Source organism: Hyperolius riggenbachi, chromosome 9 (assembly GCF_040937935.1).
Source record: "Hyperolius riggenbachi isolate aHypRig1 chromosome 9, aHypRig1.pri, whole genome shotgun sequence".
NCBI classification, from domain to species: Eukaryota; Metazoa; Chordata; class Amphibia; order Anura; family Hyperoliidae; genus Hyperolius; species Hyperolius riggenbachi.
In genome coordinates, this window is record NC_090654.1 from 257,696,961 (window position 1) to 257,710,607 (window position 13,647).

The window sequence follows — 13,647 nt, forward strand, 5'->3', positions numbered from 1 at the left end:
GATCAAAAGTTTTGGGCTAGCAAAGTCTGGTGCACTTCGCATAGGGCTTGATTCACAAAGCGGTGCTAACCTACTTAGCACGTCTAAAGTCTTTAGACGTGCTAACCAGGGTGCTAAGTAGGTTAATCAATTGAGAAATCCGGTGCTAACCTACTTAGCACCCTGGTTAGCACGTCTAAAGACTTTAGACGTGCTAAGTAGGTTAGCACCGCTTTGTGAATCAAGCCCATAGAGTTTAAAGGACTTACGAGGCGAACTGGCCCCAAAAAGTTAAATACCTGTATAAAATATCAATGCAATGCACGGAGGGCGCCGTCCGCGCCCTCCGTGCCGTTCCGCCGGGTCCCCGCATCTCAATGTTCCCCCGGCCGGTCCCGACCCCACAGCCCGGGTCGGGCTCTCCTTCCTCCAGTAAGATGGCCGCCGGAGCTGGCCGCAGCTGCGCAGTCCACATATGCGCGAGTGCGGCTGCGCAGCTCTAGGGCCTTCCCCCCGAACCACGCTATAGGCCGTCTCCTGTTGCGTGGATCGGGGGGAAGGCCCTAGAGCTGCGCAGCCGCACTCGCGCATATGCGGACTGCGCAGCCGCGGCCAGCTCTGGCGGCCATCTTACTGGAGGAAAGAGAGCCCAACCCGGGCTGTGGGGTCGGGACCGGCCGGGGGGGGCACATTGAGATGCGGGGACCCGGCGGAACGGCACGGAGGGCGCGGACGGCGCCCTCCGTGCATTGATATTTCATACAGGTATTTAACTTTTTGGGGCCAGTTCGCCTGGTAAGTCCTTTAATGGCGCTGCTTTGCGTGCGGGACTTTGCGCGCGATCTAAACGACCTAAACTTAACACACCTAAACTTATCACGCCTAAACTGGCTTTTCACCAGCGTGGTGCAATGGTTATCACGCCTAAAGTCTTTCACTGGGTTAGCACCGCTTTGTGAATCAAGCCCATAGATATTCATTATCTTATAAAGTTATGTTCGCTTCAGGTTTGATTTAAACCACCAGCAAACAAGATAATACTCAAATTATCCTTGATAGTACTTTTTCACTCACTTTTCAAATGGCACAGTGCTGAAAAGTTAGGCCTCGTTCACATTAGGCAACGGCTATCATTCATAAAGCATTATCGCATGCGCTAATGCAGAAAGCAGCTGACTTTACCGAGCACTTAGCAAAAGGTCAATTCATAAAAGCAGTTACTGCATGAAAAGCTGAAATTCCTGAGCAGTGAGGTAAATTACCGACTTGTGCGGTAATTACCTCAACACATGTCAGTAAATGTCAATGCAAAAAGATTAGAGCAGAGGGTAATGGCACGGAACATACCGCCTGCTTTGTATAGGTGATAAGAGAGCGATAAGAGCAAAGTTAATGGAGACTCGGAAGCAGTGAGATCTCCCCAGGCAGCAGCAGCGAGAGCGGAAAAAACAAGGCTTCCCCAGAATACCTTAGATTGTGTGTTTAACCTCTTGGGTTCCTGCTTTTAAGATGTGTATTTCACATCAGAAAGCCTGCCATGTGTAAAGTTCCTTGAAGTTCTTCTACACCAGGGGTCATCAATCTTTTTAAACCGGGGGCAAGTTCACGTACCCTCAAACTGCTGGGGGCCGGATCTATCATTTGGAAAATAAAAAATACTAAATTTCTAGACTGGTGTACCAACATTTCATCATACCCATCCTGTTTTGCCCCGCTATATGAAAAGATTGATACAACATAGGAGATGGGTGATCAGCACTGCTGCGGTTTTATTTGCATAATTGTGCATACACCTTGAACTGCTTGCAACAGAAGATAAGGGTGCACAAACCCGGTGGCCAGTGCTGGGTGCAAGGCACTGAATTCCTGAATGGAGAGCATGCAGTGAGACACAGCCTCAGGAGGGAAACCATGTATGCAGAGCCGGGACAAGGTCCTCCAGCAGGACCGGGCCGAGGCAGAGGTGAGAGAGGCTCCCGCCTCAGGGCGCAGTGTAGGAGGGGGCGCACAACTCACTCAGCTAGCATTCCCCTATTGTGTTTGAAACAGAGAATAATAAGAGACGGGGATACATGGCAGTGACTGCAAGCCAGATAACTAGAGATTAAGGTGTTGGGGGTGGGTTGGGGCACCTCTTAGTCTAATAGCTATCAGTGTGTGACGGCTGGGGTGGAAGGGATGGGGCGCACTTTGGTGTCTCAGCCTTGGGTGCTGGAGGACCTTGTCCCAGCTCTGTCCTCCAGCACCCAAGGCTGAGACACCAAAGTGTGCCCCTCCATCCTTCCCACCCCAGCCGTCACACACTGATAGCTATTAGACTAAGAGGCACCCCAGGGCCCCCAACACCTTAATCTCTAGTTATCTGGCTTGTAGTCACTTCCATGTATCTCCTTTTCTTATTTCTCTCTGCTTCAAACACAATAGGGGAATGATAGCTGAGTGAGTTGTGCACCCCCCTCCTACACTGTGCCCTAGGGCTGGAGCCTCTCCTGCCTCTGCCTCGGCCCAGCCCTGCATGTATGTTAGTGCTACCCTTTCATTTACTATGTTTACTAAAAGATTCGCCTGCAACTCTCCCACCACATCAGAGAGCCCTGTGCTGCACGTCTACTTGTCCCTCTCTCCCACCACTCAGCCTCGGCCTGTGCTGTGTTCAGCGTCCTCCTCTGCGGGAATGATAGCAGCCACGGGTTAATAGCAACGTTCCACACAGGACTCAACCCTCTAAAGCGTAATATGCAGCGACATATTTATTTGTGCATATCGGTCTTACAGCACAATGAACAGCACAACGTTTCGGGCAGAGGCCCTTTCTCAAGTGCTCTGGAGGTTGCCACAGGTTGCCATAGTGATGTCCAAAGGGGCGGTGACGCAATGTGCCGTGCAGAGCTGGTGCCTCCTCACCTCACTGCTTTGTGGAGGGGAGGAAGTCTAAGCTCAGCATGGCACATCGTGTCACCGCCCCTTTGGACATCACTATGGCAACCTGTGGCTGCTATCTTTTCTGCAGAAGAGAACGCTGAACACAGCACGGGCCGAGCATTCTATTAATCACAGAATGCAGAATTTTTGTGCAAAATTTTAAATTTAGACCAATTACTAGGATGATTTTCCATTTTCTCGATTTCCGTTTTTCTTATTTTCTTTTTTTTCCCCTAACTAATAAAATAGTTAGAAAAAAACTATTTTATTAGCTAATTAAAATACTCCTTGAAAATCGGAAAAATGGGAAATCGGAAAAACGGAAATCAGAAAAATGGAAAAATCAGAAATCGGAATATCTACGGAATCAGAATTGGGCATTTCCGACCTTTTCCCTAAGATCAAGCCAAATTCTAAGAAGAAGCAAAAGTCAAAGTTTTTTGGCTTATAAAGTTTTAAATGATAATTCCATTAAAGAGAACCCGAGGTGGCCTTGTATTACGTAAGTGGGGCACAGAGGCTGGTTGGTCACACTAACACCAGCCTCTGTTGCCCCATCGTGTGTCTCAAAGACCCCCCTGCTCGCCGCTATACCCCCACAGTGCTGGCGACACGCAGCGTGTCGCCAGCACAATGTTTACTCTAGCGCTGTCTGTCAGCGCCGCTCCGCCGCCTCCCCCGCCGCCTCCCCCGCATCGCCGCTACCCGCCCTCGTCCCTTCCCTCCCGCTGATTGGAGGGAAGGGACGAGGGCGGGTAGCGGCGATGCGGAGGAGGCGTGGGAGCGGCGCTGACAGACAGCGCTAGAGTAAACATTGTGCTGGCGACGCGCTGCGTGTCGCCAGCACTGCGGGGAGTATAGCGGCGAGCAGGGGGGTCTTTGAGACACACGATGGGGCAACAGAGGCTGGTGTTAGTGTGCCCAACCAGCCTCTGTGCCCCACTTACGTAATACAAGGCCACCTCGGGTTCTCTTTAAAGATACCCGAGTTGAAACTATAGTCTTGTAAGTCCCTTGCTGTCCTCCCGGTCCTCTTTGTTGGTCTGCTGTGAGGGCCGGTAAAGGTTGCACATGTGGTGGACTGCACAGGGGACCTCCTTGATCATGTTTCTGTGCCTGGAAGCGTTCTCCGCATGTGCAGCTTGTTAAGACTCATAACTGTGTATGTGCAGAATGCACCCCTGGCCCAGCGCATGGGCAGTAGTGCGCAACTTAGGTTGCACACTTTGCCGGGCCACACAACAGATCAAGGATGACGGGCTGTTAGAAGTCCCAGGTAAGTATGAGAACACTCTATAGTTTCAGCTCATGTATCCTTTCAGGTTTTCCAAATGTCTTAATTGAATCCTGACCTGAGCCAAACTATTGACACCAGTTAAAAATGCCACCTGAAATTGCTACTGAGGTATCGGACTAGCTGTTGGTGCATTACAAATCAGGATGGGAGCTGATTATTTGGGGAACAATGAGATGAACTACCCAGCAACTCCTCTCAGATATGAACATTGTGGCTGATGGAATACAGCTGCCAGAAAAACTCTGCCCCATTCCCAGACTGAAGCAGATGCTGGGCATGCCTGTGAGCAGCACACACCATGCATTTTCTAAATTAAATAATTTGAATCGGGGGCGTAACTGAGGCCCTCCCTGCAAAAACTTTGATGGGGCCTCATAAATGTTCACAAACCTTCCTGGCCTCCCCTTAGTGGCCCCCTAACAGCCTTGGTGCCCATCTTATAAGGATCATAAACAAGTGTGGCCATCAGGATCTTAAAACCCATAACATGTGTAGCCACAAAAAAACACCTGATCTGGAGTATCAGAGGGTGGGAAGGTTAGTAGTCCCCACCTTTGGGCCCTCTGCAGTCACAGGGGTTTCTCCCCTGTAGTTACGCTCCTGATTTGAATGAAGAACAGGGGAATTATGATACTGTGCCCAAATTGACAACCCCAAATTTTTGAACAGAGGCGCACACTAGAATAAAACATCTAAAAACCATTTCATTGGGGGCGGGGGGGGGGGGGGGGGGGGGGGAGTTCGCAGAGGCGCTTTGCCAGTATACAGACCCTTTTTGTTCTTTCCAATTTTTACCTGATGACGCGGGGTTGTGACCTCCGAAACGCGTTGCAATTTGGGGCACTAAATAAATGGTATTTTGTTTCAAAATAACTGTTTTTTTTGTATGTTTTCCTACAAGGGAGTAAGTCCACCTAAATTTCTCCCTTTTTAAGCGTTTTTTAGATGTTTTTATTCTAGTTGGCGCCTCTGTTCAAAAATTTGCATTTAGTCTAGTCCACCCTTGGTGGAGGGGTGTATCTCCATACTTTTCCTATCTACAGAGAGGGACTTCTTAACCTAAGCGGGGCCAGGTTCTAATTCTCCCCACCTGCATTGCCAGTGGTTGCCTGTGTGGTAAACCTTATTTGTGAGTATAACCCTTGTTGTTTTTATACACAATCTACCCAATTGCTATAAATACTACACTATATTGGGCTCTCGGTCTCCTATCTTCATTTTTCAAACTGAGAAACCGATCAGCATACAACACATGTGGCTTCTTCATTTCAACTGAATTTTGTTGAAGGACCTGTCAAGGTACGTAAAATACTGCCCGGATTTAGGCCTTAATTATTCACCACGAGCATTGTTTATCTTTTGCTTTTTCAGGGACTTTAACAATGTTCGACAGGTTTCAAATCCTAAGACGTCCGTCGTCTTGTAATCGCCTAGCCATTGCTGGAATATCACCAACAATGGGAAAACCAAAAACATTCATTAGAAAAAAAAATGAGCACAACACAATTAATTCCCGGTATGAGAAAATGCCTCGTACTCCATATTACTTTGACTTTATTCGGTGGTTCTACTTTGTCATTATTTGTGGTAATCAGAACAATTACAACACAGGATTACTGTAAGCGAGAGGCGGATGTGAAACGTATTATCAATAGACTTCTTATTTGACTTTATCATCATTAAGGAAATTATTCAGAGTGTCTGGAGGTTGAAGAGTGCACGAGAGTGTTTCCATTTAAATATGACAGCTCAGCTCAGGTTATTTCGGCTTATAACAATGACTTGCCTGGCGCTTTATCTTCAGAGGAAGCCGCCTTCAGCTCGCAATCAGGAGTGAATGGAGGTGTCATGACACGGGATTAGCAGTAACCAGATACTAAATCAAATGTTCAGGATGGAGGGGGGAGAAAAAAGAAAGAAATTAGGAATGTGACAAGCATCCTTATTGTGATCTCGCTGCAATTTCCCAAGTATCATTGCCAACGTCTTCTAGGAAAAGCCATTGATGGGATTTATCGCTGATTAGGACTTGAATTTGACCACTGATCTCAGGTTATCGACAGGACCTTCTCCAATATGGACTTTGCTTTATTTTCTAAGACTAAGAAAGTCACAAGGTTGCAAAAAGGGATTAATAAATTATATTCCCAATGGACGATGTAGCTTCTGAGAGGGGTTGCCTTTTTTATCTCTTTAAACCAAGCCTGACCCAAATATTTGAAGTCAAAATTAACATATACGTGTCAAACTTACCTCCTGTGTAGTCTACTCATCATTCTCTGTCTCCTCTCCCACGTCTTGTTTGTCCTCTGTGATCAATGGAATATTCTCCGTCCTCCATTTTGAAAATGGCCATTACGCTATTACAGCTTCCTGGTCAGTACACTGTTGAACTGTAATATCGCCCACTTGAGCCATTAGCCTTTCAGTTATAATTGACAGCAACTGATCTATAACTGAAAGCAACTGATATATTTCAGTTCTGACAAGATCTTGTCAGAACTGGAAAGAATCGTTGTAAGAAGAAAGATGGTGAGATTCTGAGAGGAACTGGCGGCAATGAAAGCATGTAACATTTATTTGCAGGAGCATCATGCACTTATTTTAAATAATTTTACTTGTTTCAGGTTCACTTTAAGGTCCTCTCAATACTACATACACTCCCACCTCACAAATAAAAATTTCACATACTTTTGCTGCCTGAGGCAAACTTGTGAGGATGCGCCCATCCCCCCCCCCTTCCCCAATTTGGAAAGATCACACAGCACCCAAACATTTTTACCCTCAGTATAGGTAGGTAGCCAGCCAGATATAGTTGCCTCCAGTAAAGGTAGCTAGTATAGTTGCCCCAAGTATAGGTAGTATAGTTGCCCCAGTATAGGTAGCTAATACAATTGCCACCAGTATAGGAAGTATAGTTACCCCAGAATAGGCAGCTAGTGTAGTTGCCCCAGTATAGATAGTATAGTTGCCCCCAGTATAGGCAGTATAGTTGCCCCCAGTATAGTTAGTATAGTTGCTACAGTACAGGTTGTATAGTTGCCCCAGTAAAGGTAGTATAGTTGCTCCAGTATGGGTAGCTAGCACAGTTGCCACCAGTATAGGTAGTATAGTTGCCCCCAGTATACTTAGTATAGTTGCCACAGTACAGTTTGTATAGTTGCCCCGTATAGGTAGTATAGTTGCTCCAGTATGGGTAGCTAGCACAGTTGCCACCAGTATAGGTAGTATAGTTGCCCCAGTAAAGGTAGCTAGTATAGTTGCCCCAGTATAGATAGTATAGTTGCCCCCAGTATAGTTAGTATAGTTGCATTAGTATAGGTTGTATAGTTCTCCCAGTATAGGTAGTATAGTTGCCTCAGTATAGTTAGTATAGCTGGCACAGTATAGGTTGAATAGTTGCCCCAGTATAGGTAGTATAGTTGCCCCAGTATAGTTAGTATAGTTGCCTCAGTATAGTTAGCATAGTTGCCGCAGTATAGGTTGTATAGTTGCCCCAGTATAGTTAGTATAGTTGCCGCAGTATAGGTTGTATAGTTGCCCCAGTATAGTTAGTATAGTTTCCGCAGTATAGGTTGTATAGTTGCCCCCATTGCCTGCTGTGATAATTTGTTGCCACAAATCGATCAAAATTGCAAGCAATGCAGCTTGTTGCATCATAGATAACCGGAAGATTCAATGGATCAGGTGATGGAATCTGCCAGTAAAAATTGAGGCATGCATGGCCAGCTCAAAAAGGAACTCCAGTGCAAATATCATAATGAACAAAAGTGCTTAATGTTTACAATAATTATGTATAAATGATTTAGTCAGTGTTTGCCCATTGTAAAATCTTTTCTCTCCCTGATTTACATTCAGACATTTATCACATGGTGAAATTTTTACTGCTGGCAGGTGATGGCAGTGGAAGTAGCTGCTGCTTGCATTTTTGGCAGTTGGAAACAACTGTTATTTACCACAATGCAACAAGAATCCCACAGTGTGATGTCAGAACCATGGTCCTGACATCACACTGTAGGAGGGGTCTCACCACACTATCAGCCATACAGGAGCCCTCTGATGATCTGTCTGAGAAAAGGAAAAGATTTCCCCTGGGAAAGGGGGTATCAGCTACTGATTGGGATGAAGTTCAACCCTTGGTCACAGTTTCTCTTTAAGTGTTATGCTAGCAGCTAGTACCATGCCTTCAGGTTGAACTCGATGGACGAATGTCTTTTTTTCAACCCAATTAACTATGACAATGAATGATTCGGGCAGGCAAAGATCAGCAATTCAACCTTGTAGGGTCCCAGTTTGAGTTCCGCCCAGAGAGCCATTTTCCTATTTTGTCTAAAATGGGCCCTTTGCTGGCAAGAGACATTTTACAATTGCAGCTTGTTTCACATTTGCGTCCGTATGGTACCCACCCTGGACGTCCTTTCCATCTAAATGGATGCATGCCCTTCTATTAGGTATACGGCAACACATCCAGGGACTGGATCAATCATATGTGCTGAGTTTGTTGGCTATGGTGATTGGTGACACAACCGGCATGGTAAAATGGGTGTGTGTAAGTAGGCCCATAGGAAATGATGGGCCTTTTCAGCATGCCCATTGGACTTCTGCTGTTGGAAAGTCTGCCTGTGGATCCACTGCAAAAGTTCATATACATGTCCAACATAATGTACAACCAACTGCACAACATGACCAACCGCACAACAGGTTGTTTGTTTACACGACAAATACGTACAGACACCCCAACCAACTAAACAACCAACTCACTTAAATACTGCGCGTGTAAGCGAAATTTCAAACTGCACAACATGTCCGCATTAAAAGTTGTTTGAACGACTTGTACACTCATCGACAACCTGCATAGTTGTGGAGGGTGATCCACCAGATGGATCTGGCAAATCACCTGTTATCAGTTGGCCGTTTTGTCATGTGTGTGCAGGCCCTGATTTACATCACAGCAGCCTATAGGCACAGAGGTCCTGACACCCTGGACTTCGTTCTCCATGAACTTACAAACCCTTGCCGAACCGCACCACAAGTGTGCTGGTTGGCCTGCCATTTACGTCTCCCTTACTTCCCTTTCCCATCATAGGTAGCTACAGGTGTCCCTTAGCATTAGGTAGTCAGAAGTACCCCCAGTGTTAAGTAGCGAGTGGTGCCCCCAAGTATTGTGTTGCTAGAGGTACCGCAGACCGAAGGGAGAACTTGTCAGAGAAATGCTGAGAGGTGGGTAACCTCTCATTTAAACTCTGCTCGGGTCTCTGCATAGGTAAGGAAGGAGGGAGGCACTCGGGCACGGGCGTAACAATAGGGGATGCAGCCCATGCTCTCTCGGGGGGGGGGGGGATTTTGGGGGGGCTGGAGGGGTCGCTGCATGAGGGGAGAGCTTGGTGGCATGTCGGTGGGGAGGGGGGACGGTCCCCCCCTCCCTCACCTCGGGCTCTCCCCTCTGCACTCCTCTCCAGCATTGAATAAAGTGTATGCAGGCAGCAGGGCAGCAGCAGATACATACCTTCCGTGCACTCCAGCGCAGATGTTTTCTCCTCTGTTTATACAGGAAGTCGCGTCAGAAGCTAGAAAGAGGGACATCCGTGGAGCGCACGGAAGGTATGTTTCTGCAGCTGCCCCGCCGCCTGCATACCCACACTATTCAGTGCTGGAGGGGAGCGCAGAGAGGGGAGAGCCCGAGGTGAGGGAGGGGGACCGACATGCCACCAAGCTCTCCCCTCATGCTGCGACCCCTCCAGCCCCCCAAAAACGGTCCTGAGCGGGCCCCAGGGGGGAGTGGGGGTCGCTCAGAATTTTTGCAGGGGGGCCCGGCGATTCCTAGTTATGCCCCTGCACTAGGGGAGGGGAGAGATCCACATTTCCATCATCAGGCGCCTGTAGGCATGTGCCTACAGTACCTTATGGTAAATCCAGGCCTGTGTGTGTGCCAATCATACACACACCCAACTGTCTTCCAACAGACCAAGTTTAGATGATAGTTGGGAAGACTGTTTAGTTGTGTGTATGAGCCTTAAACCAAATTTTAGTCATGTGGCACACAGATACATAGAGATCATTTACACTTACTCATATGTATGCAGATAAAGCACAAGCATTTTACTGAATGACAATGCATTTAACTGCAGTAAAATTGTGTGAATATCGGTAAGTTTGTCATCAGTTTTGCCATCAGTTGGGATGTGGCATATACTCATGGGAGGAGTTTAAGACAATAGAAGCAGTGGAAGCACCATAATCGTATTTGCATCATAATCGTAATATGAAATTTTAGAGAAATTCGTGATTAATTCCGTATGTAATAGTAATATTTTATAATTTCGCGTAATTTTGTGCGTAATTTGGAGTCATTTTGTGCTGACTTTAGCAATGAATAGCAAAGCTCCCATACATGCTTTGCTACCAAAATTGCTATGTATGTTTAGGAGAATAGTGGGTACAAGTAAAAAAAAGTTAAAAATTAAAAGTTAAAAACATTTTTCAAAAAGACTTGTAGTTTTTGAGAAAATTTTAAAAATGCAAAGAAAAATGGTTTTTAAACTGTCATTTTTCTTTTCTTTGTATTTTAAAATTCAATTTTCTCAAAATCTACAAGGTCTTTTTGGAAAATTATTTTTCTTTAACCAATATTCTCCTTAATATATGTAGCAATTTGGGTGTCAATAGCATGTATGGTAACTTTGCTATTCACTGCAAAAGTCGGCATGAAATGATGCGAAATTTAAACAAAATTTTACGCGAAATTACGAATGTGTAATCAATTGAATTTACAAATCGTAATTACGTATAGGCGTAATTGCGAAAATGTATGCAAAATTTTGTTTAATCGTAATTAGCTGATTACAAACATCACTAAATAGAAGCCTTGCACTGACTGGCTCCTGAGATGGAAGTTTGGTCAGCTGGCAAAAAGAATATGCCCAGTCCTGCTCTTAGGCTGCTTTCACAGTGGGACGTTACAGGCGCACGTTAGAGCAGCCTGTAACGCAGCCTAACTCACAGCAATGAAAACTAAATGGGCTGTTCACAGTGGCCAGGCGTACGAGAGAGAACGGCGCCGGAGATTTGGGCGCAGGACACAGCCAGTATATGGCTGATCCTGCTGCCGCACAAGTCCGGGCCGTGTTAATTACTATTCCCCCTCCAGGCCGACATGGATAGTGGGGGAATGAAATAATTCGGCTTTCAGCAATTGCTGGAAGCCAAATTATTGTTTTAAAAGCAACTTCAGGTCCGTCTTCTGACGGCGCTGAAGTTACTCCCTGTGCCTGCGATAGCCGTAGTTCCTATTACGGCCTATGGTGGCGCCGGCTGCGCCCAAGTCTCCTGCGCTGCTGCGCCCAAGTGTCCAGCGCTGGATTTACCGTGTTCGGTGCCCAGTGCCCACGTTGTTACATTGTAACGCTGCACGTCAAGTTAAAGTACTGCATACAGTATGTTATACGTGGCTAAGCCGCGTTAGACTGTTTGCACATGCTCAGTGATGTTGGAGGAGGAGGTCTCCCCTCCTCCTCCGCGGCCAGCCACATGGCTAATTAATATTCACTGCACTGTGTGACGTGCAATGTTTACTTCCTGGAGCGGCCGCTCTGTGCAGCGATTGGCTGGCGGGACCACGTGATGCGGATCACATGGTCTCTGCATCGCATAGCACAAAAAAGGCGCACCAAGATAGCGTCCTCCTCCAACACCACCAGGCGTTGCATTAGGGGCATGTTATGCGACCTATAACGTACCCTAAAACGCAACGTCCTGGTGGGAAAGAGGCCTTAGGGCCCGTTCAGATCACAAATGCGGATGACCATGCGTGCGGAACGCGTGCGGAACGCAACGCGTACGAACGCATGGCCATCCGCGTTTGTGTGCGTTGCGTGGCTGATCCCATCACTGAAAAGTGAATGGGACAGCCACGCGTTTTGACAAAATCTGCGTGCAGTATGCGTTCCCGGACCGCACAGGTCCGGAACGCATGCAGTGTGAACATCAGACAGTGCACTCTATGCACTGTCTGATGTCATGTGTGTCGGCCTCCTGCACGCGTTTCCAAAACGCGGCTGGAAACGCGTGCAGTGTGAACGGGCCCTTACCCCAGCACTGAAAAAAATCAGAAAGTGAATTAAGCCTCTTTGCCCTTCAGGGGGGGGGGGGGGGGGGTATCATTTCTGCAGCATTCAGTCTTCTGCTCCGTACTCGTTTCACAAATGTGACAGACCCCCTTTAAATGACTTACTGTATATTCCGTAATTCTTCTTCCCTAACTTTGGCCAAACTTTAAGCAAACCCTGTTTCATGTAACCAAAGTAATTAAGCATTGAAACTTTAATATAGGTTCCCAAATAACAAACGCGGTGTTAGATAACACATACAGAATTATGAATGGCTAATTATATTTTGCATATTTTCAGCAAAGACAATTAGCAAATAGCTTTTATATGCAAAATAATTGAAAAAGTAATTAAGATTCACTAACCAGTGCAGCAATATCAAGCCTGTTGTCTAGTGATTCGTCCCTCACAAACATAATAATTATGCATTAATTGTCATATAATTAAAACGGCTCTGTCCTTTAGGAAACAGTCGACGGTAACCCGACGAGAGAGGCAAAAGTTCCCGGTATTTGTAAATGGGATAATTACAAATATACATCCAGGAAATACTGATTTGTTTTGATTGCAAATATTTTCCTTCCCCTCCTGTTTTAGTGAGATTTTTTTTTTTTTTTAATTGCTGCAGCGATCAAATGCAGAGGTGTTTTACATTCAAATCGCAAGGACCAGATTCATTTGTGATTCCATCATTAGTTCAGGCTGATGTTGCAATCTGCCACATCTGTTCCCTGCCAGCGGAACTTGCAATTTAACTCAGACGGGGAATAGATGAATTAGAAACACAACTGTCTGGAATGGTCCATTTTGCATTCTATTTAAGCCGCTCCTGCTTTGGCAAAAGTAAAAAAAAAGTTATACAAAACCAGGAAAATGGGGAACTTCAAAATAATTGTTAAAGTGTAACCGAGCTGAAGCTCAGGTACAAAATTAGATGTTTACCTAAAGAGAGGGAAGCCTCTGGATCCTATTGAGGCTTCCCTCTGTATTCTAATGTCCCCCATCGATGATCACACCCCACCATCCCCGAAGATTAGCGACAAGGCATTGTTGCTAATCACATTGGGGCTGTGCAGCTCTTCTCCCTCTAGGCGGGGACTCCGTGCTACTGTGCATGCACACCTGTGCTTGCATGTCTACTGCACGGCCACGCTGCAAGACGAGAAGGGGTGCGGCCCCGACCCGGAGGTGACGGGGGACATCTGAGTAGAGAGGGAAGCCTAAATAGGATCCTGAGGCTTCCTTCAGGTGAGTATCTGATTTTGATCCTGAGCTTTGGCTCAGGAACACTTTAAAGCATATCAGAATCAAATTTGGGGTAATAAAAATACATGTATTGTACTA